Below are 24,347 nucleotides of genomic sequence, written 5' to 3' on the forward strand. Positions count from 1 at the left end.
GTACCTCATGATTCTTGACAAATGTATATTTTCTTTTATGTACACTGAGAGCATATGCACCAAAGACAAATTCCTTGTGTGTCCAATCACACTTGGTCAATAAAGAATTCTATTCTATCCTTTAAAAAAAAAAAAAGAGAGAGAACTATTTACTAATGGTGAACATATTACAGTAGTCCCTCGCTATATCGTGCTTCACCTACCGCGGCTTCACTTCATTGCGGGTTTTCAAGAAATATTTCTTAGGTTATATGAGAGAGAGAGAGATTACGTATACGTATGAGAGAGAGAGAGAATGTTGTTGCTTTATTGTTTTTTATTATTTTTATTAGTTTTAAGTTATATTATATATGTACTACTGTGATATGTATTTTGTAAGAGTGTGGGAAGGGTTTATAAACACTTAAAACAATGAAAACTTACCAAACAATTACAATATAAATACTTAAATAAGTACTATCAGTCAATAAATTCCCCATCGCGGATTTCACCTATCGCGGCCAGGTCTGGAACGTAACACCAGTGATAGGTGAGGTCTTACTGTATTGCTAAAATGTAGAAACTTCTGTTGAAATATGGAGACAAGTGAAAGAATATGTAAGATGTAATGGGCTAAAAGTTTTAGCTACATTATACAAATGGATTAGTAGGAAACTACCACACTTTTCAGAGTATAAGACACACCGGAGTATAAGACACACCTTAGTTTTTGGGGAGGAAAATAGGGAAAAGAATTTGCTTACCAGGTATACGTCCTTAGTCTGGTCAATTTCAGCATATTATTTTATCCCCTGATTAAGGGCTTAAAAATACTTTATTCTGGGAGAGTAACAATGAAAGAGCTTGCAAACCAGAAAGAGCTGGCAACAACATTAGCACCTGGAAAGAAACAGTCGGAGCAAGTAGAGCAGGGAAAAAACTCTGGAAAGACTTAGGGCTTAGGAAACATTCTTCTTCGCAGATAGTAACAATGAAAGAGCTTGCAAACCGGTAAGAGCTGGGAACATCATTAGCACCTGGTTAGGGCTGGAAAGAAACATTTGGAGCAAGTTAGATCAATGAGCGGGGGAAATCCTGCAAAGACTTAGGGCTTGGAAAACATAATTCATAGAGAGTAACAATGAAAGAGCTTCATGACATCTGGAGCAAGTAAAGCAATGAAAAAACCCCTACAAAGACAAGGTTTGGAAAACATTCTTGGCAGAGAGTAACAATGAAAGAGCTTGCAAGCCGGTAAAAGCTGGGAACATTGTTAGCACCTGGTTAGGGCTGGAAAGAAACATATGGAGCAAATAGAGAATGAAAAAAAATCAAAGACAGGGTTTGAGAAACATTATTCGCAGAGAGTAACAATGAAAAAGCTTGCAAGTGGTAAAAGCTGGGAACATCGTTAGCAGCTGGTTAGGACTGGAAAGAAACTTATTCGGAGCCAGTTAGAGCCATGAAAAAAGCCCTGCAAAGACTAAGGACTTGGAAAACATTATTCACGGAGGGAAACAATGAAAAAGTCTGCAAAGTAAGAGCTGGGAAGATCATTAGCAGCTAGTTAGGAGTGGGGGGGAAAGCTACATTCAGAGTATAAGGCACACCCTAATTATCAGCCTCTTTTAGGGAGGAAAAAGGTGCGTCTTATACACCGAAAAATGTGGTACATGGTTGAAAGGATCAAAATATACATTATGTTCTAACCTTAAAGAGAATTTTTTAAAATGATATATCTTTGGTATTAATCACCAGAGAAACTATCTAGAATGTATAAAAGTACAGTGATCCCCCGATCATTGCGAGGGTTCCGTTCCAGGACCCCTCGCAATGATCGGTTTTTAGCGAAGTAGCGCTGCGGAAGTAAAAACACCATCTGCGCATGCGCAGATGGTGTTTTTACTTCCGCCGCAGCAGCAAGGAGCCAAAGATTGGGGTTTCCCCAACGCCCACGCAAACTCCTCGCTGCCGCTCGCCCGCCCTTCGCCCGCCCACGCCGTTCGCTCGTGCCGCTTCCCAGCTGAGTCCTGAAGCCAATTCGCTTCAGGACTCAGCTGGGAAGCGGCACGAGTGAACGGCGTGGGCGGGCGAAGGACAGGCGAGTGGCGGGCGCGCAGGCAGGCAGGCGGTGGACAAGCCGTCCGCTCGCGCCGCTCGCTCGCGCCGCTTCCCAGCTGAGTCCTGAAGCCAATTCGCTTCAGGACTCAGCTGGGAAGCGGCACGAGTGAACGGCGTGGGCGGGCGAAGGACAGGCGAGTGGCGGGCGCGCAGGCAGGCAGGCGGTGGACAAGCCGTCCGCTCGCGCCGCTCGCTCGCGCCGCTTCCCAGCTGAGTCCTGAAGCCAATTCGCTTCAGGACTCAGCTGGGAAGCGGCGCGAGTGAACGGCGTGGGCGGGCGAAGGGCGGGCGAGCGGCGGGCGCGCGGGCAGGCAGGCGGTGGACAAGCCGTCCGCTCGCGCCGCTCGCTCGCGCCGCTTCCCAGCTGAGTCCTGAAGCCAATTCGCTTCAGGACTCAGCTGGGAAGCGGCGCGAGTGAACGGCGTGGGCGGGCGAAGGGCGGGCGAGTGGGGGGCACGCGGGCAGGCAGGTGGCGGACAAGCCATTCGCTCGCACCGCTCGCTCGCGCCGCTTCCCAACTGAGTCCCGAAGCCAAACGCGGAAGTTCGCTTCAGGACTCAGCTGGGAAGCCGCGCGGCTGTTTTAAAATGTCGCCGCCGGCATGGGGGGCTTCCTAGCAGCCCCCCAAACCCGGGTTGGGGGTCCGGGGGGTGCTGGCAAGCTCCCCATGCCGGCGGCGACATTTTAAAACAGCCGCGCGGCTTCCCAGCTGAGTCCTGAAGCGAACTTCCGCGTTTGGCTTCGGGACTCAGTTGGGAAGCCGCGCGGCTGTTTTAAAACATCGCCGCCGGCATGGGGGGCTTCCTAGCAGCCCCCCAAACTTGGGTTGGGGGTCCGGGGGGTGCTGGCAAGCCCCCCATGCCGGCGGCGACGTTTTAAAACAGCCGCGCGGCTTCCCAGCTGAGTCCTGAAGCGAACTTCTGCGTTTGGCTTCGGGACTCAGTTGGGAAGCCGCACGGCTGTTTTAAAACATCGCCGCTGGCATGGGGGGCTTCCTAGCAGCCCCCCAAACCCGGGTTGGGGGTCCGGGGGTGCTGGCAAGCCCCCCATGCTGGTGGCGACGTTTTAAAACAGCCGCGCAGCTTCCCAACTGAGTCCCGAAGCCAAACGCGGAAGTTCGCTTCAGGACTCAGCTGGGAAGCCGTGCGGCTGTTTTAAAACGTCGCCGCCGGCATGGGGGGCTTGCCAGCACCCCCCCGAACCCGGGTGGCCGGGCGAGCAGCGAGCAAAGGGCGGGTGGCCGGGCGAAGGGCGGGCGAGCGGCGAATGGCGGGCGAGCGGGTGCTGGGGGGGCTTCTCGCCCTCCCGCCAGCAAGAGGGGGAAGACCCAGGGAAGCCGCCCAGCAGCTGATCTGCCCGGCGCCATCTACGCATGCGTGGCCATAAAAAAAAGGCGCGCATGCGCAGATGGTGTTTTTACTTCCGGGTTGAAAAATCGTGATTTAGCCCGTTCGCAATGATCGGGATCGCGATACCCGTGGGATCACTTTATTTTAAAGTTTTGCTGGGAATGTGAACAAAATGAAAGGAGTTTTCATCATATTTGGTGGATATGTAAAAAAAAAAGCCACCAAAATTTGGATACATATGTATACATTAATTCACAAAAAATTAGAAGTTAAACTGCAAGTGGAACCATCTCTTTTTAGGACTAATTTTGCTTTTATATACAACTTAAATATGGCAAGTAAAAGTTTAAATTATCCTCAATGAAGGGACTGTTGATGAAGAACTTGGAACTTGTGAAGAATGCTAAATCAACTTATATAGGGAAAAACAATCTGCAATTATGGTTGACTGGTAACCCCTTGTAGACTTTTTGTATGAAGTGGGGGGGAATGTACTTATGATTTGTGGGTTTGATGATTAGGGGGGAAAAGCTGGGTAATAAAAATAAGCATTTTAATCAAAGAGGAAGAGAAGATTTTGTAATTGTACTTATAGCTACTGGAAAAGAAATTGGAAGCTTCTCTTTTTATTCATTCTTTTTGCCCTTTTGTTTTTTCTTTATTTTTTTTTCTTCTTTTTTCTTTTACTCTCTATTAGTTTATGTTACTGTTTATGTCCTTTATAAAACTGTTAATGAATATATATATATTCCATATTTACAGCAACACGAAGCTTAAAACTTCAGCCTGATGATGGTGAATGTGATTTCACCGAAACGTCGCATAGACATGCAAAATATTACACAGGGCAAAACCCGAACTCAGAACAATCTACATATATATATGTTTAAGCTGAATTTGAAAATTAAGTGGGACTAGGATAGATCTATTTTGGCCTTATTTTGGCCTCATCAGCTAGCCATACCCACTGGGACTTGAACCTGCAACCTTTGCCTTGTAAGGCAGAGAATTATCCTCTAGGCTACAGTATCCAATCCCTTCAGCTCTGTACCAGGGAAGGGTTACATTTTGTGTCGAATCACCCTGGTATATTGAAGGAACATCACAGCTCCTGTTTTGCTCTCGGCCCAACCCAGGGCCATTTCCAAGGCAGTTAATTTTATTGATAGCCGACAATTCTATCTGTATGTGTCACATGTTTATATATATATGTGTGTGTGTGTGTAGATTGTTCTGAGTTCGGGTTTTGCCCTGTGTAATATTTTGCATGTCTATGCGACGTTTCGGTGAAATCACATTCACCATCATCAGGCTGAAGTTTCAAGCTTCGTGCTGTTGTAAAATGGAATGTTTGCAACTGTCATTTCTTCTTAGTATATAGTGTGGGGGTGGAGATTTGGTTTGAATGTAGCAAATAGATTGGGTGATTATGTTTTAGTGATCTGATTGGTTGGTGGAATCATAATTATTAGAAGGATTGACATGGTGATTTTTATGAAGTGTTTTTTTGTTTAAGGCTGGTTTCCAAATCTCTGGTAGGCGGGACGTGTCATCTCTTTTATTTATGCAAAGGGGGCTCCTCTCAATCTCTATGGCTTCCAAAGCAATTCTTCTATATAAATTCTCTGTTTTGTGAAGTAATTTAGTTTTTTCAAAGTCAATTTCGTGCCCTATTTTTTTTAATGTGCTGGACAAGGGAGGAAGTTTTTTCTTCTTTTTTAATTGCATTTTTATGTTCTGCAATGCGTGCACTTACTCTTCGATTGGTTTGTCCAATGTATGTGGCTGCACATGTTTTGCAAAATTTCAATCCAGGACCTGTATTCTATTTTCAGGGACTGCCATTAGTTGTTGAAAAAATGAAAAAAAAAATTACCCTTATTTCCAAGCAGTAAATCTGAAGTATATTTCATCTTATGTCAAAAGAACCTGGTTGCCTGCACAAAAGACAAAAGGGAGGGAGGGAGGGGGAGGGAGGGAGGGGGTGGGAGGGAGGGAGGGAGGGAGGGAGGAAGGAAGGAAGGAAGGAAGGAAGGAAGGAGGGAGGGAAGTTGAAAAAAGGGACTTTTTTGACCTGGCAGCTTTGGATGGCATAGGATTGCATAGTGCATTTTTTCTACAGTTGTTCCGGGATAAATAAAACATACACCTAGAAATCAGAATTTAAACTAACTTTCTTTCTTTGTTTGTTTGTTTGTTTGTTTGTTTGTTTTAAATTGGACTTCTATGCTGCCCTTCTCCATAGAATCAGGGCTCACAACAAGATAAATACAAAATACAAAAACAAAGCCTATCAGAAATACAAAACCTAAAATGAATCTAAAACCCTGATACTTAAAAAACACTCATCTATATTCATCCCATCATAATATACATTCACATCATCAGCCAAAGTAAGATGTTAACATTCAACGGCCCCAGGCCTGCTGGCAAAGGTGACTTTTTAAAACCTTACGAAAGGCTATTTGTGTGGGGGCAGTATGAATCTCTGGAAGGAGTTGATTCCAAAGGTTCCAATTTAAGCAAATTCCTACAAAATTTGGATGCACAATGTATACCATGTATACCATAGGAAGAATGATGATCCTCTTCCAACAAGCTCACAGTTTAGGAAGGACAGACATAAAATGTCTAGCCAGCCACATCAAATGAATGAACCCTGCTAGTCTGTGGAGTAACAGATGTTGCAGACAGTACATCCTCATATGCAGAAGGATGCTTAAAGGAGGAAGGTGGTCCCTGACTCACGATTTGGGCTGAAATTCAAACTGCTGGAGTACGTGATTCGACTAGGTTATGAACCACAACATCTGAAATCAACTGGGAGTCATGGCAATCATAGCAAAACTGTGAGGAGGAAGATTTAGATGGTAGGGACATGCACATGGCAAAGGAGACTCGGCAACAAGGTCTGGACTCTGATGGCCGGCAACTTCATGGCAGACCCTAAATCCAAGGAGGACGTGGGTGGGTGATACACTTGAAGATGTCTTAGAGTGTGTCAAATGGGGATTAGTTAACCTTGCCATAGTACAGAAACGATGCTAGGAGGAAGATATACATGGCTCATATGCAGGGGCAGGTTCCTCTTACCTTTCCTACTGGTGTTCATTACAATGTTTTCCTGTTGAATGATTTTATTTCCATGCATGCTCAGAGGGATAATTTTACTTCCATGCATGCTCAGAGAGCCAAAAAACAAAAATCACAAAAAATTATCCAAAAAAGATGGCGGCGTGCATGGACTGGCAAAATCAGCACCATAGCTATCGCACAAAAATGACATCATTGCCGGGCTTCTACCAGAGTGTGCGCACTGTACTGTACCAGTAGGACCCCATCTCTGGTCAAATGTATCATCACATCATCAGGCATGCCCATTATATTGTACAATCTTTAACTTCTTTGTTCTCTATTTGTATTTTCAATAAAGCTTTTTACATCTTAGCATCAATATGATCACACACACACATACACACTCACATTTGTATTTGAATGTATACCAAACATATTTCTTCCTCATTCTTGTGTGTGTGTGTAAAGTATGGGGAAGAAACATACACATACACACAAAGATCTTATGAAACTTTGTTTTATGTATGATGACATAGCTACAGTGGAAGAATGGGTGGCGAAGCTGAGGAATTACTGGAGATGGCAAAATTGACAGCCTTGGTGAAAAAAACCAACTTCAACCAATTTTATTTCTACTCAGAAATCCTTTTAGAACTTTTTAAAAAGAAATTGAAAGAAATGAAAAATTGGTTTTGGGATTAAATTACATGGGATAATGAAAATAATGGGGGCTAATATTAATCTTCGATGAAGTGTTTAATGTATTTTTTATTTATATCTATGTCAAAGAAAGAGAGACATTCTTTCTCCTACCCCCTCACCATTTCTCTTCATGAGCCATGGTGGTGCAGTGGTTAGAATGCAGTACTGCAAGCAACCTCTGCTGACTGTCAGCTGCCTGCAATTTGGCAGTTCAAATCTCACCAGGTTCAAGATTGACTCAGCCTTACATCCTTCCGAGTTCAGTAAAATGAGGACCCAGGCTGTTGGGGGGGGGAATATGCTGACTCTGTAAACTGCTTAGAGAGGGCTGTAAAGCACTGTAAAGCGATGTATAAGTCTAAGTGTTAATTGCTAATGCTATTTCTTGCACTTGCACTTTTTTCTTTCTTGATGTCTTTTTTAAATTCTTTTTTTCTGTTTCTCTTTACTATTTTTGAAAATCGAAAACATTAACAAGTTACATTTAAAAAATTCACACATTCCCAAATTTTGAAATGCAGTTTGTTAAGTTTACCAACCGTAGGTTTCTTATATGGATCTCTTTTCTTGTTTTTGTTGTGCTTTGGTTTATATAGATGACTCTTCCCAATGAAAAGTATCAAATGCATTTATGAAACTAAGCTATTCAGTATGCCAACATTGCTTTCTGAAGAAGAATAAAAAATCTGCTGGTGATAACTGGAGGAGATCTAGCTTTTGGATACTTGCTATTGTATTTTATCTCTTTACTCCATGAAGCTAAGCTAAGCTTTGCTTTGCTTTGCTTTGCTTTGCTTTGCTTTGCTTTGCTTTGCTTTGCTTTGCTTTGCTTTTGCTTTGCTTTTGCTTTGCTTTTGCTTTGCTTTGCTTTGCTTTGCTTTGCTTTGCTTTGCTTTGCTTTGCTTTGCTTTGCTTTGCTTTGCTTTGCTTTGCTTTGCTTTGCTTTGCTTTGCTTTGCTTTGCTTTGCTTTGCTTTGCTTTTATTACTTAGATTTGTATGCCGCCCCTCTCCGAAGACTCGGGGCGGCTCACAACATGTAGAAACAAATCATAAGCAATCAGACAAATTTAAAATATTTAAATATTTAAAAACCCCATATGCTAACAGACACACACACAGACATACCATGCACAAATGCTTTGCTTTGCTTTGCTTTGCTTTGCTTTGCTTTGCTTTGCTTTGCTTTGCTTTGCTTTGCTTTGCTTTGCTTGCCTTCATTCCATTCCATTCCATTCCATTTCTCAATTTGCTATTCCATTTCCATTCTCCAAATCCGGGGGGAATCCAAATGTTTTTACTACCGATTCTGTGTCCATGGCTTGGTGGGTATGATGAAGATCGGTGGGTATGGCGGGTATGGTTGGAGAAGGATACTGCAAAATCTCCATTCCCTCCCCACTGTGGGGCCACCCGGAATTTGCTGGTTCTCCGAACTACTCAAAATTCCCACTACTGGTTCTCAAGAAGCTGTCAGGACGTACTGTATTTCACCCCTGTCCAAATCCCACCCCTTCAAGCACTGATAATGTTACCTAATTTGGTAATGAAATATTTGAAAGAAAACAAACAGGCACAGAGAATATTAAGTGACCCATTATTCTCCTAGTTTTCTGACGTATGATTTTAAGTCCCAAAGTTTTCCCTTTATTTTCTTTCAGGGTAGTTAAAACAGATTGATCATGACCCTAAAGTCTTAGAGACATCTATCTTGTTCCAACTAGTTATAGATGCTCCAGCCAGCATGTATGAACATTAATAGAAATGTTTACAAATCTGGATATAATTATACCTCGTTATCTCTATTTTTCCCAGTTTTGTAATATCGAATGTGCAATTCAAAAATATGAACAAAAACATGGTTGTTAAGGGATATTCCACAGAAAAATATAAACATTTAGAGAAATTTAACACATAACATTAAGGAAAATTCTTATCAAAATTAACATATTACATATAATGTATACAAACTGTGTGTGTGGATGTGTGGATGTATGCAAAAGCCTTGTGCAAAAAGCACACATTCCAAAATGTGGGCACAAATGTTATAAACATATAACTGAAAAAAATCTAAATTGATGACAATTTAGGAAGGAATTAAAAAATCAGAATAAGAAACTGAGCAAAATTGAACTTGGTAGACTTTCTAGTCCCAGAGTAGAAGAAGCTTTGCATCTCTCATTTCTAGGGCATTGTTGAACTGAAGATAAAATGAAATACCTTAGGGTTTATTCACCTCTGGACATCAGAGAATTTCACCAAATTCCAAATGTTTGTGAATTTTCCCCCATTCTTCCACAGCTTGTGCTCCTCTGACTGATCACAGAGTGACAGTGCATGAAATTAAATCATGTTAAAATGTTATTCTCAGCTATGAGTTCTCTGTGAACCTATAACTTTTTCAGTCACATTTTATTTCTCTCAACTGGTCAAAATGGCTTTATTCAAGTCTCCCAAAATAATTCAAACTTGGACACTGGTAGTCAAATTTATCTACCATAATTCAACCCAAAGCCAATATGGCTCGGGGCCAGACTATTTACGGGACCACCTCTTTCCGCATACCTCCCAGAGACCTATAAGAGCACACAGAGTTTGCCTCCTCAAGAAAGTTGGTGGGACCTTGGGGAAGGGACTTTGCTGTTTCTGCCACAACTCTATGGAATCCAACCCCCCCACCCCCCATGTCCGTACTGCTCCCACCCTACTAGTCTTCCGTAAAGTCACGAAGACTTGGCTTTGCCAGCAGGCCTGGGGATCATAAACTAACAACTATCATGGCCAAATCGTATGAATGATAATGTATGCATGTTGTTGTGACTGTTCTATCATGGGTTTTTTAATGAAGGTTTTATTGTTTTATATTTGACTTCTTTTTTATTGTATTTTATTTATATTGTTTATTGTAAACTGCCCTGAGTCCTTCGAGATTGGGCGGCATAGAAGTCTGAATGAATGAATGAATGAATGAATGAATGAATGAATGAATGAATGAATGAATATTTTACTATTGGGAACATTTTTTGCTTTTGTGGATTGCTTCCCAGTCTGGCACTTATATCAATTTATTATCTTTCCCGTTTTTGAAAAGCATGAAAACAGTAAGACAAGGGGAGAGAGCAAAGCAGGATCCAGAGCAGTGCTGCTGCCGATATGGAGGTGTGTGGATGCCAGAGGGCGAAAGATGACGGCTCCACTTTGGGGGCAGAAGGGAGAGAGCTCAAATATTGGTGTTGGATTCCCCCCCCCAAAAAATGGAGGGGGGGTTGATCCTATGTCATTTTTCTTATTTATTTACTATTTATTTATTTATTAGATTTGTATGCCGCCCCTCTCCGAAGACTCGGTGCGGCTTGGAAGACACACAGCTCACAGGCACGGTGGGGGGTTTTTTCTTTTCACCCCATGGTGTATCCATTACACACACGTGCCTCCTGTTAGGTTAGAGGTGTGCAAAACCTTATGTCGGTTGGTGGCAGAAAGCCAGAGGGCCCATGCGCACTTGGGAGAAAAACATGTGGGATCCCATATAAGGAAATGGACTCTTATTCACTCTGGACTGCCCAGAGTGAATAAAGAGTTTCCTTTCTCTGGGCGCTGGGACAAGGAAGCTTCTCCCAATGCCCAGAGAAAGGAAATGCTTTATTTGCTCTGGGCAATCCAGAGAAAGGAAAATCGGGACTTTTAAAAAACCCCACAAAATTCAGGACAAATTATTAAAAAGCGGGACATCTGGTCACCTTACTGTAAAACCCCATGGACAGATCTCCCACCTTCTTAAGCCCTGAGAAGTTAGAGTGTAAAGGTTAGAGCCTCCTTTTTCATCCATTATGAAACTATGGGCTGCGACCTCTCTTATCTGCTTGTTCCCCCAGCATCTTCCAAGGTCATTTTCACATAACATTACAATATCAGAACTGTTCCTTGATCTATATCATGTTTCTCAATCTTTGCCTCCTCATGCCTTCTTCCAACCTTATTTTTCTCTAGGGGCTTCCTGTCTAGATCCAACTATTATGGACATGAGACAGTAAGAGCTGGGGTGGTGCAGTGGTTAGAGTGCAGCATTACAGGCTACTTTGGCTAACTGCTAGTTGTAGTTCAGCAGTTCAAATCTCACCACCAGGTCAAGATTGACTCAGCCTTCCATCCTTCCGAGGAGGGTAAAACGAGGACCCAGATTGTTGGAGTCAATATGCTTATTCTGTAAACTGCTTAGAGAGGGCTGTAAAAGCACTATGAAGTGGTATGTATGTCTAAATGCTAAATGCTAACTGGTACATTTCCTGGCATCAAGACATTTATTTGTGGTTCTTCTCAACATGTGGCATGGGTCCCTATTACATGTTTTCACCCGTGCCCCCCCCCCTGGGAACAATAGGGCTGCTGGTTGAGAACCACCGATCATCATAGCAATAAAGCAGCTCACCACACTTTGTCTTGGGAAAGAGTGTGAAAAAAAATCCCTGCTGAACATTTTTTTGAGTCAGTTTCTTTTTAGAAATAAAGCCCGTAAGCTCTGGTTTCTCCTTTTATAATAGATCCTGTGTTTCAGCTGCCAGACTTCAGGGCTTGAACCTCACCAATGGGGCCTTCAGAGATGTAACACATTTGCATAATTTGTGAACTTCTGCCACCAGATCAATAAACCTTCCCATCCAGAAGAATCAAAATACTTCCTAACAAATTCGCTCATCAACATTGGGAGTGCCGTCAACGACGAAGCAATTGCGGTAAAGCAAAGGAGCCACATGGGGGCAACCATTTATTCTGGTGTCACACTAACCAAAATGTCATCTAATGTCACATGCACAAGATTGGGGGGGGAGTCTCTAGAGCACTGTCGATACTTAAAGAGAATCCTTAATGAAGATGCTATTTTAAAAAGGTTGTGTTTCTTCTTACTAATCAGGCGAAGATAGAGTCCCCTTGATAACTGCTTACTGGGTTCTATTGAATGAACATTAATAACATTTGTATCATTGATATCAACAAAATGTTTCCTTCTTTGACAGGGAGGGAGAAAGAATGAGAGAGAATGAGGAGGGGGGAGGGAGGGAAAAGGAATATCCCTTAGGAAAAGAACAATGTGCGCTACTCAGATGGTCTCCTTCCTATCCCCAGATCTGGTTTTATTTTCTCCTCAGCCACCTTTCCTCCTTGTCAGTGCCAGAAAATTCCTGGCAGAGAGGGGGGGGGAGAGAGAGAAGAATGAAAGCAGATAAGAAGGGTCAGTTTTGCGTAAGACAAAAGATGATATCATGTCGAGACAAATTACCGAAGTGCTGTGTCTAAATATGTTGAAGCAAAGAGCTGCGACACCACAGCTGCGTCAGCGGGCTGCTCGGTGTCTCTGGTGACGCCGGCTGCATCTCAAAGAGTCAAGAAGAGGGAAAGCTGGTCAGGCAGAAGCAGCTTCCCAGCCAAATGAAAGCAACCCACTGCTTTGGGTAGTCCTGCAAGAATATCCTGCAAAATTCACACGTGGGCTCATTTCTCCTTCCTCCTCCAAAGCCCCACTCCCTCCCAACAGATGTTGCAAATTGGAGGGACCAACTTTATTCACCATATTTTTCTTTCTCTCTTTCTTTTTGTCGACGCCAGTCTAGGAGTCATTACCTACTTCTTCCCGTAAGGCTTCAGGCTATGCACCTGGAATATGAGAAAGTGATGCCTGTTAAAAGTATGTATTTTCCAGAAGGGATGAACATCAGAGCAAGATTTGGTTGGAATTGTCCCTTCCCATTAATGGATTTTTCCCAGCATGGCCCCACCTTCCTCTAGGCACAAAAGAGGAAATATAATTCAGATGGGCTTTAGAATCTCACATCCTTCATCCTTTATTCCAGAAAGGAGGAGCATCTTAGTAAAAAGTAAAGTCCCTGGATAACTCCAAAGGGGGAGGATTTTAACACTGTATTAAGTGCAATCTTTTCCCAAACTTATTGCATCTGAGTTATTTCTCAGTAGGTGAGGAAATTCATTCCTGAAGAAATCAATGGTAATTCAATAATGAGATAGCAGTGATCACAGATGGTAATTAAGCCAAGTGTTGTTCTCTCAATGTATCATACAGGAATGTAAACATTTCCGAGATGTTGCGTGGAAGTGCTTTCAATATCTGAAATAATCAACATTCAATGATACTATTAATAGCAGTAGGCATAATTTTAGTTTGGTAGTTTTGGTATCAATTGAGTTCCTGCACTAACATAAACAGTGGTCCCTTGACTTTTATGGGGGATATGTTCCAAGACCACCCGCAAAAGTCAATTTTCCACAAAGTAGAGATGCTCCCTTCCTTCCTTCCTTCCTTCCTTCCTTACTCCCTCCCTCTCCCTCCTCCCTTCCTGGTTCTACTTACCCCCAGAACCCACAGGGGCAATGGGGCGGCAAGCTGGTGGCTTTGCTGCGCTCACTGGTGGCGTCTTCCATGGCGACGGCGGCAGCACCGGTGCTCAGGGTGAGGGCAGGGGAAGGGAAAGCTCAAGGCAAGAGGGATCCAGGCCAGGACTTGAAGCCAGGATTCCAGACCGGTCAGCTGGGTCAGCTACCACTAAGGGAGATGGCTTAGGTGGGTTGGGGGAAAGAGGCGGCGGTGGCAGGTGGCAGTAAGGCTTGGCTTCAAGTGAAGCGTACCAACACTGAGAATTAAAGTTGAGAAAACCGGAAGCTGTGGCAGCTCTGGTCCTTTGGAATCAACTCCCCCTGGAGATTCACACTGCCCCAACCCTTCTGACCTCTTGTAAGGTTTTGAAAATACACCTTTGCCAGCAGGCCTGGGGCTGTTGAGTATTGACATCCTGCTCTAACCAATAGGATAATTGGGATTGGATGAGTTTTGATGAATGGATTTAATGGTGGGGACTTTAAGACTTGGGTTTTAGTGTGGGGGTTTATAATTTATATCTGTAATTTGTATTGATTTCATGCTGTAAGCCGCCTTGAGTCCCCTGGAGAAGGGCAACCTAGAATGAATAGATAGATAGATAGATAGATAGATAGATAGATAGATAGATAGATAGATAGATAGATAGATAGATAGATAGATAAAGACTTTCTCTTTTGGAATGTTCGTAAACCCATTAAATATGTCTAAAGCAGTTTTTCCCTAGATTTAAGAAATTTCTGTTGGACTTTTCTCAACCTGCCCTTTTAAGGAAGCAGTTCTCAGATCTGGGGTTATCTCAACACAAAAAGTAAAGAGATGCATTATTAATTGTTGACAGATTTTTGTCAAGGTGAGGGCAGATCCCAGAACTGCTAGAGCTAAGAAAATGCTCTGCTGCAAGAAATTATATTACCCCTAACTTCAAAAGGTAAACAACACAATCTCTGTCCTTCTCCCACAGAAGAAAGTCCCATTTGTTCAATTGAATTATGACACTCATGTAAGATCGTGTAGCCTGAGGCAGTAAATAAAGCATATAATACCTATAGATGCTGAAAGAAACAAAAGCTCAATTCTCCAGTCCCAAAAATGAAGGGGGGGAAAAACTGTAAAAAATTATGACTGTGTCTTTTAGAGACAGAAAGGGTCATTTTGGTCATCTGCAGTTCATATTTAAGTATACCCAGTTACTCTTCAGTGCATGATTGACAACACAAGAAGTAACCAATAGAAGTTTAACAAAGAGATGGGGAGGAGGTAGGTTCTACTTAGCCATCAAAATGGATTCTGGTACAACAGAGTGCTATGTTGAGGTTTCCATATAAGATGCTCCATTAAATTTCTCCTGTCTGCCCCCCCTTTATTATTTATTTATTATAGAAACATAGAAACATAGAAGACTGACGGCAGAAAAAGACCTCATGGTCCATCTAGTCTGCCCTTTCACTATTTCCTGTATTTTATCTTAGGATGGATATATGTTTATCCCAGGCATGTTTAAATTCAGTTACTGTGGATTTCCCAACCACGTCTGCTGGAAGTTTGTTCCAAGGATCTACTACTCTTTCAGTAAAATAATATTTTCTCATGTTGCCTTTGATCTTTCCCCCAACTAACTTCAGATTGTGTCCCCTTGTTCTTGTGTTCACTTTCCTGTTAAAAACACTTCCCTCCTGAACCCTATTTAACCCTTTAACATATTTAAATGTTTCGATCATGTCCCCCCTTTTCCTTCTGTCTTCCAGACTATACAGATTGAGTTCATTCAGTCTTTCCTGATACGTTTTATACTTAAGACCTTCCACCATTCTTGTAGCCCGTCTTTGGACCCGTTCAATTTTGTCAATATCTTTTTGTAGGTGAGGTCTCCAGAACTGAACACAGTACTCCAAATGTGGTCTCACCAGCGCTCTATATAAGGGGATCACAATCTCCCTCTTCCTGCTTGTTATACCCCTAGCTATGCAGCCAAGCATCCTACTTGCCTTTCCTACCACCCGACCACACTGTTCACCCATTTTGAGACTGTCAGAAATCACTACCCCTAAATCCTTCTCTTCTGAAGTTTTTGCTAACACAGAACTGCCAATGCAATACTCAGATTTAGGATTCCTTTTCCCCAAGTGCATTATTTTACATTTGGAAACATTAAACTGCAGTTTCCATTGCTTTGACCATTTATCTAGTAACGCTAAATCATTTACCATATTACATATTATTTATTATTATTATTATCGATCATGGTATCCTTCTGCGCCGGCTGGAGGGGTTGGGAGTGGGAAGCACTGTTCTTCAGTGGTTCTCCTCCTACCTCTCTGGTCGGTCGCAGTCAGTGTTAGTGGGGGGTCAGAGGTCGACCTCAAGGTTACTCCCTTGTGGGGTGCCTCAGGGGTCAGTCCTCTCCCCCCTGCTATTCACCAACACTCCGCAGTCTGCATTGGTTGCCGATCCATTTCCGGTCACAATTCAAACTGTTGGTTATGACCTATAAAGCCCTTCATGGCATCGGGACAGAATATCTCCGGGACCGTCTTCTGCTGCACGAATCCCAGCGACTGATTAGGTCCCACAGAGTTGGCCTTCTCCAGGTCCCATCAACTAAACAATGCCATTTGGCGGGACCCAGGGGAAGAGCCTTCTCTGTGGCTCTGTGGACCCTCTGGAACCAGCTCCCCCCAGAGATTAGAACTGTCCCCACCCACCTCGCCTTTCGTAAACTCATTAAAACCCACCTCTGCCATCAGGCATGGGGGAATTGAAACATCTCCCCCAGGCCTATACAGTTTATGTATGGTATGTTTGTGTGTATGTTTGCTTTTAATAATGGGGGTTTTAGTGTTTTTCTTAAATTATTAGATTTGTTATATATTGTTTATTATTGCTGTGAGCTGACCCAAGTCTACGGAGAGGGGCGGTAAACAAATCTAATAAATAAATAAATAAATAAATGAATGAATGAATGAATGAATGAATGAATGAATGAATGAATGAATGAATGAATGAATAAATAAATAAATAAATAAATAAATAAATTTTCTTTTGCCCCTTCAAATTGTTAACATTTAATAACCTTTGGTAGAGAAGGTGGCTTGCAGCTTTCCTGGCAAGTGGTTTTCGAAGTGGTTTACCCGTGCCTCCTTCCTAAGGCTGAGAGACAGCAACTGGTCCAAGATCACCTAACTGGCTTTGTGCCTAAGGTGGGATTAGAATTCACCATCTTCCGATTTCTAGCCCACTACCTTAACCACTACATCAGAGCTGCAGTGGCACAGTGGCTAGAGTATAGTACTGCAGGCTACTTCTGCTGACTGCCAGCTACCTGTAATTTGGCAGTTCAATTCTCACCATCTCCTGCCGAGATGGGTAAAATTAGCTCTCATTAGAGAAACATCTTTCAGCTGTGGCGAGGGGGGCGTTTGCCCATGTTTGCCTGGTGCACCAGTTGCGACCCTATTTGGACCGGGACTCACTGCTCACAGTCACTCATGCCCTCATCACCTCGAGGCTCGACTACTGTAACGCTCTCTACATGGGGCTACCTTTGAAAAGTGTTCGGAAACTTCAGATCCTGCAGAATGCAGCTGCGAGAGCAATCATGGGCTTTTCCAAATATGCCCATGTTACACCAACACTCCGCAGTCTGCATTGGTTGCCAATCAGTTTCCGGTCACAATTCAAAGTGTTCGTTATGACCTATAAAGCCCTTCATGGCACTGGACCAGATTATCTCAGGGACCACCTTCTGCCGCACAAATCCCAGCAACCAGTTAGATCCCACAAAGTGGGTCTTCTCCGGGTCCCATCAACTAAACAATGCCACTTGGCGGGACCCAGGGGAAGAACCTTCTCTGTGATGGCCCCGGCCCTCTGGAACCAACTCCCCCCAGAGATTAGAACTGCCCCCACGCTCCTTGCCTTTCGTAAGATACTTAAAACCCACCTCTGCCGCCAGGCATGGAGGAATTGAGATACCCTTTCCCCCTAGGCCTTTACAATTTTATGCATGGTATGTCCGTCTGTATGTATGTTTGGTTTTTATTATAATAGGGTTTTTTAATTGTTTTTAGTATTGGATTATTGTTATATGCTGTCTTATTATTGCTGTCAGCTGCCCCGAGTCTCCGGAGAGGGGCGGCATACAAATCCAATAAATAAATAAATAATAAATAAATAAATAAAAATGGGGACCCAGATGAGGGCAATATGCTGACTCTGTAAACCACTTAGAGAGGGCTGTAAAGCACTATGAAATAATATATCAGTCTAAGTGCTATTGCCATCATACTTACTCTCTAAACCAGCAGTTTCCATCTTGGCAATCCAGCAGTGGCCAGTACATGCAAATGTGCACAACTCCTTTGTATTAGCAGAAGGCACATTTCCCATTCATGTGAACGGAGTGTGACACATGAGCGTAAGCATTTTCTCTAGTGGTTTCAAGAGCAAGTACTAGCACCCTCCACTCGTGTGAGTGGAGCTTTGCTCATGTGCATTTCACTACCAATTGTGTGGGCTGGGCCCAGGGTTTGAGGACCTCTGCTTTAAACTCTAAACTCATATCAGGAAGAACTAATTTGGAAGAATATAAGACATCAGCTAAAAGAGGACAGAATTTTTCTTTTTAAGCTCTCCAACTTTGACAATGTTCTGTGGACTTAGTGGAAGCTTCGTTCCTGTTTTCCTGAGCGATGCAGATCATCAGCTTACAAAACCTTCAGAATAAATAAAATTTCACTGAAAATGGTTCAAATAAATAAAGTTACCACTTGGAAAGTAACAAAATTTAGTCGATTGTCTAGAGATACATAGGACTCCATTGTAAGTGGCTGTTTGCATGTGGCATATAAAAAGTGTAATCTTAGACAACTTCTGGACTTTACAGTGTAGCCACACAACCTTCACACAGTACCTATAATACCATGCAATGTAAACAGATGGCACTCCTATCTCAAATCAATTCCCTCACACACCAATGGTAGGATACCTGAAACAGGTCTATTCCCTCCAGGTGACCCTATGGAGACCTGAGCAGTGAAGGCAATGTTTTGAAATTAATCTTGCCTCTGGAGAAAAGACTTACTAAAATATAGCATCAGGTATCATTGTCTGGAGGGATTTGGACAGACAATAACTCCCTGCATATGGAAAAAAAAATCCTCTGAAGGATTCCAAAAAGGAATTGTTTTACGTGCTATTTTTCCCCATGTCTATCACAGGCGGATCTTTCCAGAGCCAACTGGGAGATGTTGACAAATAGGGCAAGCAATCAGTGTGCCTAATCTACACTAAAAAAAACATTTGAAAAGTTTTCTCACAGAGCAAAGAAATTTGAAGCAGATACATCCATGGATATTATCCATGACTTTTGTTTTCTAGGGGTAAAGGGTTACAAGGAAAGGAAAAGAGAGTCATCCAAGGCTCATTAAATGCAAAGAATTAGTCCTTAAGAAAGTGCCTCAAATTGTGCAAACTTCTCTTGGCCAAACTTTCTTTACTCAAAAGGCATCATAGCGTAAACCTCAAGAAGCATTCATGCTCCGTATTCTCCTGTTTGGTGTGTTCAGTATACTGCTTTCTGTATTAAATGACGAGGTTAGAAAATTCTGATCTTAATGGTGACAATAACTACTTGGCTTTAAGCCAAGTCAATGCCTTGATTTCTCTAGCTGCTCAAAAAGGTGAGATAACGTTCCCAAGCCTTTGGAGGTATTTGGCTTCTGGTAATTATAATCTTTCTCAGTTGTTTATTTTCTTATCAGGAGCCACACACCTGACTACTATATTCTGATTTACTTTTCAAAGACTGGAAAATGGTGACAGCCCTTTAAGTGGGGTAGAAAATACAGTAAGAGGATAGTCCCAATTATCTAGAAATACCCAGGGGTGCCTGTCTGTTTGTCTGTATGAGTGTTAGAGGAAAGATGATTATTTATCATGGTTATAATAGTAAAACCATATATTTTGTTTGCTTGGACTCTGTGTAAAAAGATAACATTTCTCCACAGGTTGCCAACTAACCAATCTATTATTGATAAATCCTAGGACTGAAGAGGTTGGAGACAGGCTTAAAACAACAGCTCTTTATTATCACCTAATTAAAAATCAACAGCCAGCTGACAGCTTCCCCTCCACACCCAGTTCAAAGTAGTTCTAAATTGTGAGTCTTTAGCTGACTGGGTAGCTATTTTGGTTGAGGCAATCAGGCCAGAGAGTCATCAAGGACTACAGGGATGCCCAAGTGGGATCATCCACAAGTTCTGGCAGCGGGCAATGACTGATACAATCAGCATGGCCTATAAACATGCCAGGTCGATAGATAAGTCTGTACAAATAGACTGTGAGGAAAATGGTCCATCTGGTTAGCTGGGGGAAGAGGGATACCAGGGTGGGTCAATCTCCTGCAATAAGCTCCAATGAGGGCTTGTCATCAATGACCAGCTCAAACTCCCTGCCATAAAGTTACTTATGAAATCATTTCACTCCTGTTACTACAGCAAGCGCCTCTTGGTCAAGTTGATTATAATTGCATTTTGCGCCAGAAAGTGTTCCAGAGAAATAAGTGACAGGAGCTGTATGGCCATTGGCCAATTGGTTGCTTAAAACAGCCCCAACACCATAAGGGGAGGCATCGCACACTAAAACAACTGATGGAGTTTTGTTGAATTGCAACAGAAAACTGTCCTCTGACAGGAGATGCTTTGCAGCACAGAAAGCAGCTGTTTTGCCCAAACCAAGGCACCTTCTTTGACAGGAGTCCTTGTGGTGGTTCAGCAATGGTAGCCTTGTTCTTAAAGAAGATGCTATAAAAATTCAGCAGAACTAAAAAGGCTTGAAGCTCAGTTTTGTTGATGGGTGTTGTTGTGAGTGGTCCTCGGCCAACTATGGGAGTGATAGATTCTGAGGAGGATGATCCAGGCCCATCTTGGTACCCTGGACCAGTGGTGTTGCCAGCTGATTCAGAGAGTGAGAGTGAGGGAGAAATAGACTTGGATGAACCTGAAGGACCATCAGAGGTGGCATATATGTTAATGACAGTGTGTCTGACTTAAAGGAGAAGGAAGGTCATGAGCCCTTGCTAGATGCCCGCTTTAGAAGAAAAAGACAAGAATATTTGTATGGGAAAAGGAAGTAGTCTGTTAACTCTAGGAAATTGTTGATCACTCCCTATAGGTATTTAAGTGTGGCATATGGGAAATTCGGGGTGGAGTTCCAACATTTTGCAATGGAGTCAGTTGATGTTTAGGGTTTAGCCAGGTTACACTACCCAACTGTTACTCCCTCCTTGGAGTAAAAGGGCCCTGTCTGCAGAAATGCTTGAAAGCTATCAAAGTAAGTCAGTGAAATTGGAGACTCTTTATCTCATGAAGGAATTCGCCCTTCACTTTGAACTTGGGCAGCAGCCTAGCCGTGGAACTGTTATCTTTTAATTACTTTCACTGAGAAGCTGCCAAGATGGCCTCACATGCATGAATTTGGCTTGTATAAATGAGGCTTTCTATATAAAAAGATTGATTTGAAATATCAGTGTGTGAATTCCTCCTTTGTTTTCAATCTGTGTAGGCCCGGGATAGAACAGGTGTAGGGGCTTCTTGGATTGCCTTAACCCTTGTCCTTAGGAGGATGAATGCCAATCCCATCTATTCTGTAACCTAAGAACTCAACCTCATGCTTTGGTGGTAGAGTGACTCCGTGGCCTTATTGGAGGACTCAGTTGCCCTTGCCTTGTCCAATGTTGTTTGTAAAGTTACATTCAACTTGGCAAGCAGTCTGTACTGTAAGCATCCCACAGATTAGCTGGTCCAATAATATATCATCCAATCCCAAAAGTCACGATGTGTCGCCACCTTCCTCAGTGCTACCATATATTGATTGATAGACTCTCTCTCCTGCTGCAGTCAGTGAAATTCATGCCGTCTGACCACATTGGAAGGCACTGGAGCATAGTGGGTCTGCAACATGTCCTGTAGTGTCTGCCATGGAACCGTCTCCACTGGCATTGGTTCAGACAGGGATTTATCAAAAACCTAATGGCTATAATAACTGAGAAACTGTACCCTTTTCCTGTTATCTGCCAACCAAAGAGGTCATTTGCCTCTAGGAAGCATCTAAACCGGATCATGCAGAATTCCCATTTCTCCCTTGCTGGATTCAAAGGAGTTGGTGGGTGGAATGCTGACATCACTAGCCATGTAGTTTAAATTTTGCCACTCAAAATGGCCGCCATCCTCTCTACCACTGGCTGGGACTTCGGTGTCTTATTTCAGTTCTTTGCTCAAACAAATGAAAAGGTGTGGAGAGGGCAGCCTCCTTCAGTATCTCACCCTCATCGCCAGTTGATAAATCCTGGGACTGAAGAGGCTAGAGATAGGCTTAAAACAACAGCTCTTTATTATCATCTAATTAAAATCCAGCGGCCAGCCCAGCTGACAGTTTCCCCTTTTACAGGAACTGACAGATGGCTCAACAAATCAACAATCTCCATTCCCTGCTCTAACAGCAGACCTTGGAGTAACTATGCCATCTTGATACTTAACAATTATTTTAACAGCAAATTGATCTCCAATCATTATCATATCACCTGTTTATTGATACAGATCATTATGCTTTTACTGTAGGGGGAAAGAACAGGCCAAAATATTATTTTCTGATTATTTAGTTTTACACTCCACAAATTTAGAGGAAAATAGAGCAAGATAAGTAATTTCTAAGATTGCAGGATACACTAACTACATCTTTTTTAGAAATGTCTTCTTTTTCCATTTATGAACACAATGGCATACCAAGTATTTTCTGTGAGTCTGCTTCCTGGGAACACAACAACATTCATTTGGACTCAACTTCAGACTGAATGAGTCAATATGGCACAGCAATCTGAACTTTAAACTAGAGATATTTTCAGAGATGGATGTTGGTTTTCCAGTTCTAGGTTTTCCACTTCTTGCACAGCAGAAGCCCAAAAGACAGACTTACGTGTGGGTGGTGTTTCAGCCAGAAGCACAGAATGTTGGAGAGGGTTAAACACTTCTTTAAATACTTCATCTCCTGGTTGTGATTGGACCTGCACACAACTGTTATTTTAAAAGAGAGAGGGAGGGAAACATGAGATGACATTTAAGGGGGGGGGGAAATCTAGCATTGAAAAGGGCCATTTAGATCCCTGAGATGAATATCTTGGACAATACTCAAGTCCAAATTAAAGTATGCATGCGCGCGCGCACACACAGAAACACACACACACACACAGAGCCATTAAAAGATGCTGCTTGAACATCTTGGAGTTCTTCTTGTCCAACCCCCTGCTTAGGCAGGAAATCTTACACCACTTCAGACAAATGGTTATCCAACATCTTCTTTAAAATGTCTTTAAAACTTCCAGTGACGGAGCATTCACAAATTCTGGAAGCAAGCTGTTCCACTGATTAATTGTTCTGTCAGGAAATTTCTCCTTAGTTCTATGTTGTTTTTCTCTACCCAATGCTTCTTGTCCTACCCTCAGGTGCTTTGGAGAATACCTTGATTCCTTCTTCTTTATGGAAACACCTGAGATATTGGAACACTGCTATCATGTCTTCCCCAATCCTTCTTTTTATTAAACTAGACATACTCTTTTATTTGGTCTATTTCTTTTAAATTTAAATCATAATACGAACCCAGTGTTTAAGAATTTTTTGCCTCTTATTCCGAACTATTTTCACTTTACGAACCCGAGCAGCCGCCGGGATTTCCCTGAGGCTCCTCGATTCATTTTTGCCAGCACTGTTTTGAATCCCAGCGACAAACTCCCCCCTTCCAAACTGCATGGGGAAAAGACTCATGGAGCTCAAGAGAGGAGAAAGGTGTGGGAGAAATGAGCAGAATGGGGTGGGCAAAACGGGAGGAAAGACTCATGCAGCTCAAGAGAGGAGAAAGGTGTGGGGAAAATGAGCAGAACGGGGTGGGCAAAATCGGAGGAAAAGACCCATGGAACTCAAGAGAGGCTCTTTTCGCCTTGCTTGGGACTGCCACTTCTTGCCACCCCTCGCTGTCCCTCCCCCCTACTCCGTTCGCCTCAGCTTTGTCTGCCCACCGCTTTTTTTTTTTAAGCCTTAATGTTTTGGATTTTCCTAATGGGCTTGCACGCATTATTGGCTTTTCCATTGATTCCTATGGGAAACATTGTTTCATCTTACGAACTTTTCACCTTACGAACCTCGTCCTGGAACCAATTAAGTTCGTAAGACAAGGTATTACTGTATCTCTTAACAATGTCATTTGGTAACCAATCCCCAGCAATATTTGTATTCCTTTGCGGTCTTCTTCCACAGACTGAGATAGAATAAAATCTGAGTCTCCAGGTACTTCAACTACTTCCATGGTTAATTCTTTTTGAAGAATCATTTCTGCTCACATGGATAATCAGGATGGTAAACTTGACAGTACACTTGATAAACAGGGACAGCCATTTTGTCATGCCTTGGTCTGTGCTCCTGGGAACAGGGCACTTCATAAGCCATTGGGTCTGCCTGGCACGAATTAGATTTTTTTCCCCTCATAGTTGCCATACATTACTACAATGTTCCTCTTTGTTCCTACTGCTTACCATGTAACATAGCATAAAACAGAATTCGCTTCTAAATCAACAGGCAAACATGCCAACTTAAATGTGCAACTATCCAGAAAAAGCTTATTCTCCTGGGTCAGCATATTTAAGAAGGCTTTTAAACTGCTCCAACAGTCTTGCACAATTCTCTAT

This window comes from Erythrolamprus reginae, chromosome 1 (genome assembly GCF_031021105.1).
Source record: "Erythrolamprus reginae isolate rEryReg1 chromosome 1, rEryReg1.hap1, whole genome shotgun sequence".
In the NCBI taxonomy this organism is placed as follows: Eukaryota; Metazoa; Chordata; class Lepidosauria; order Squamata; family Dipsadidae; genus Erythrolamprus; species Erythrolamprus reginae.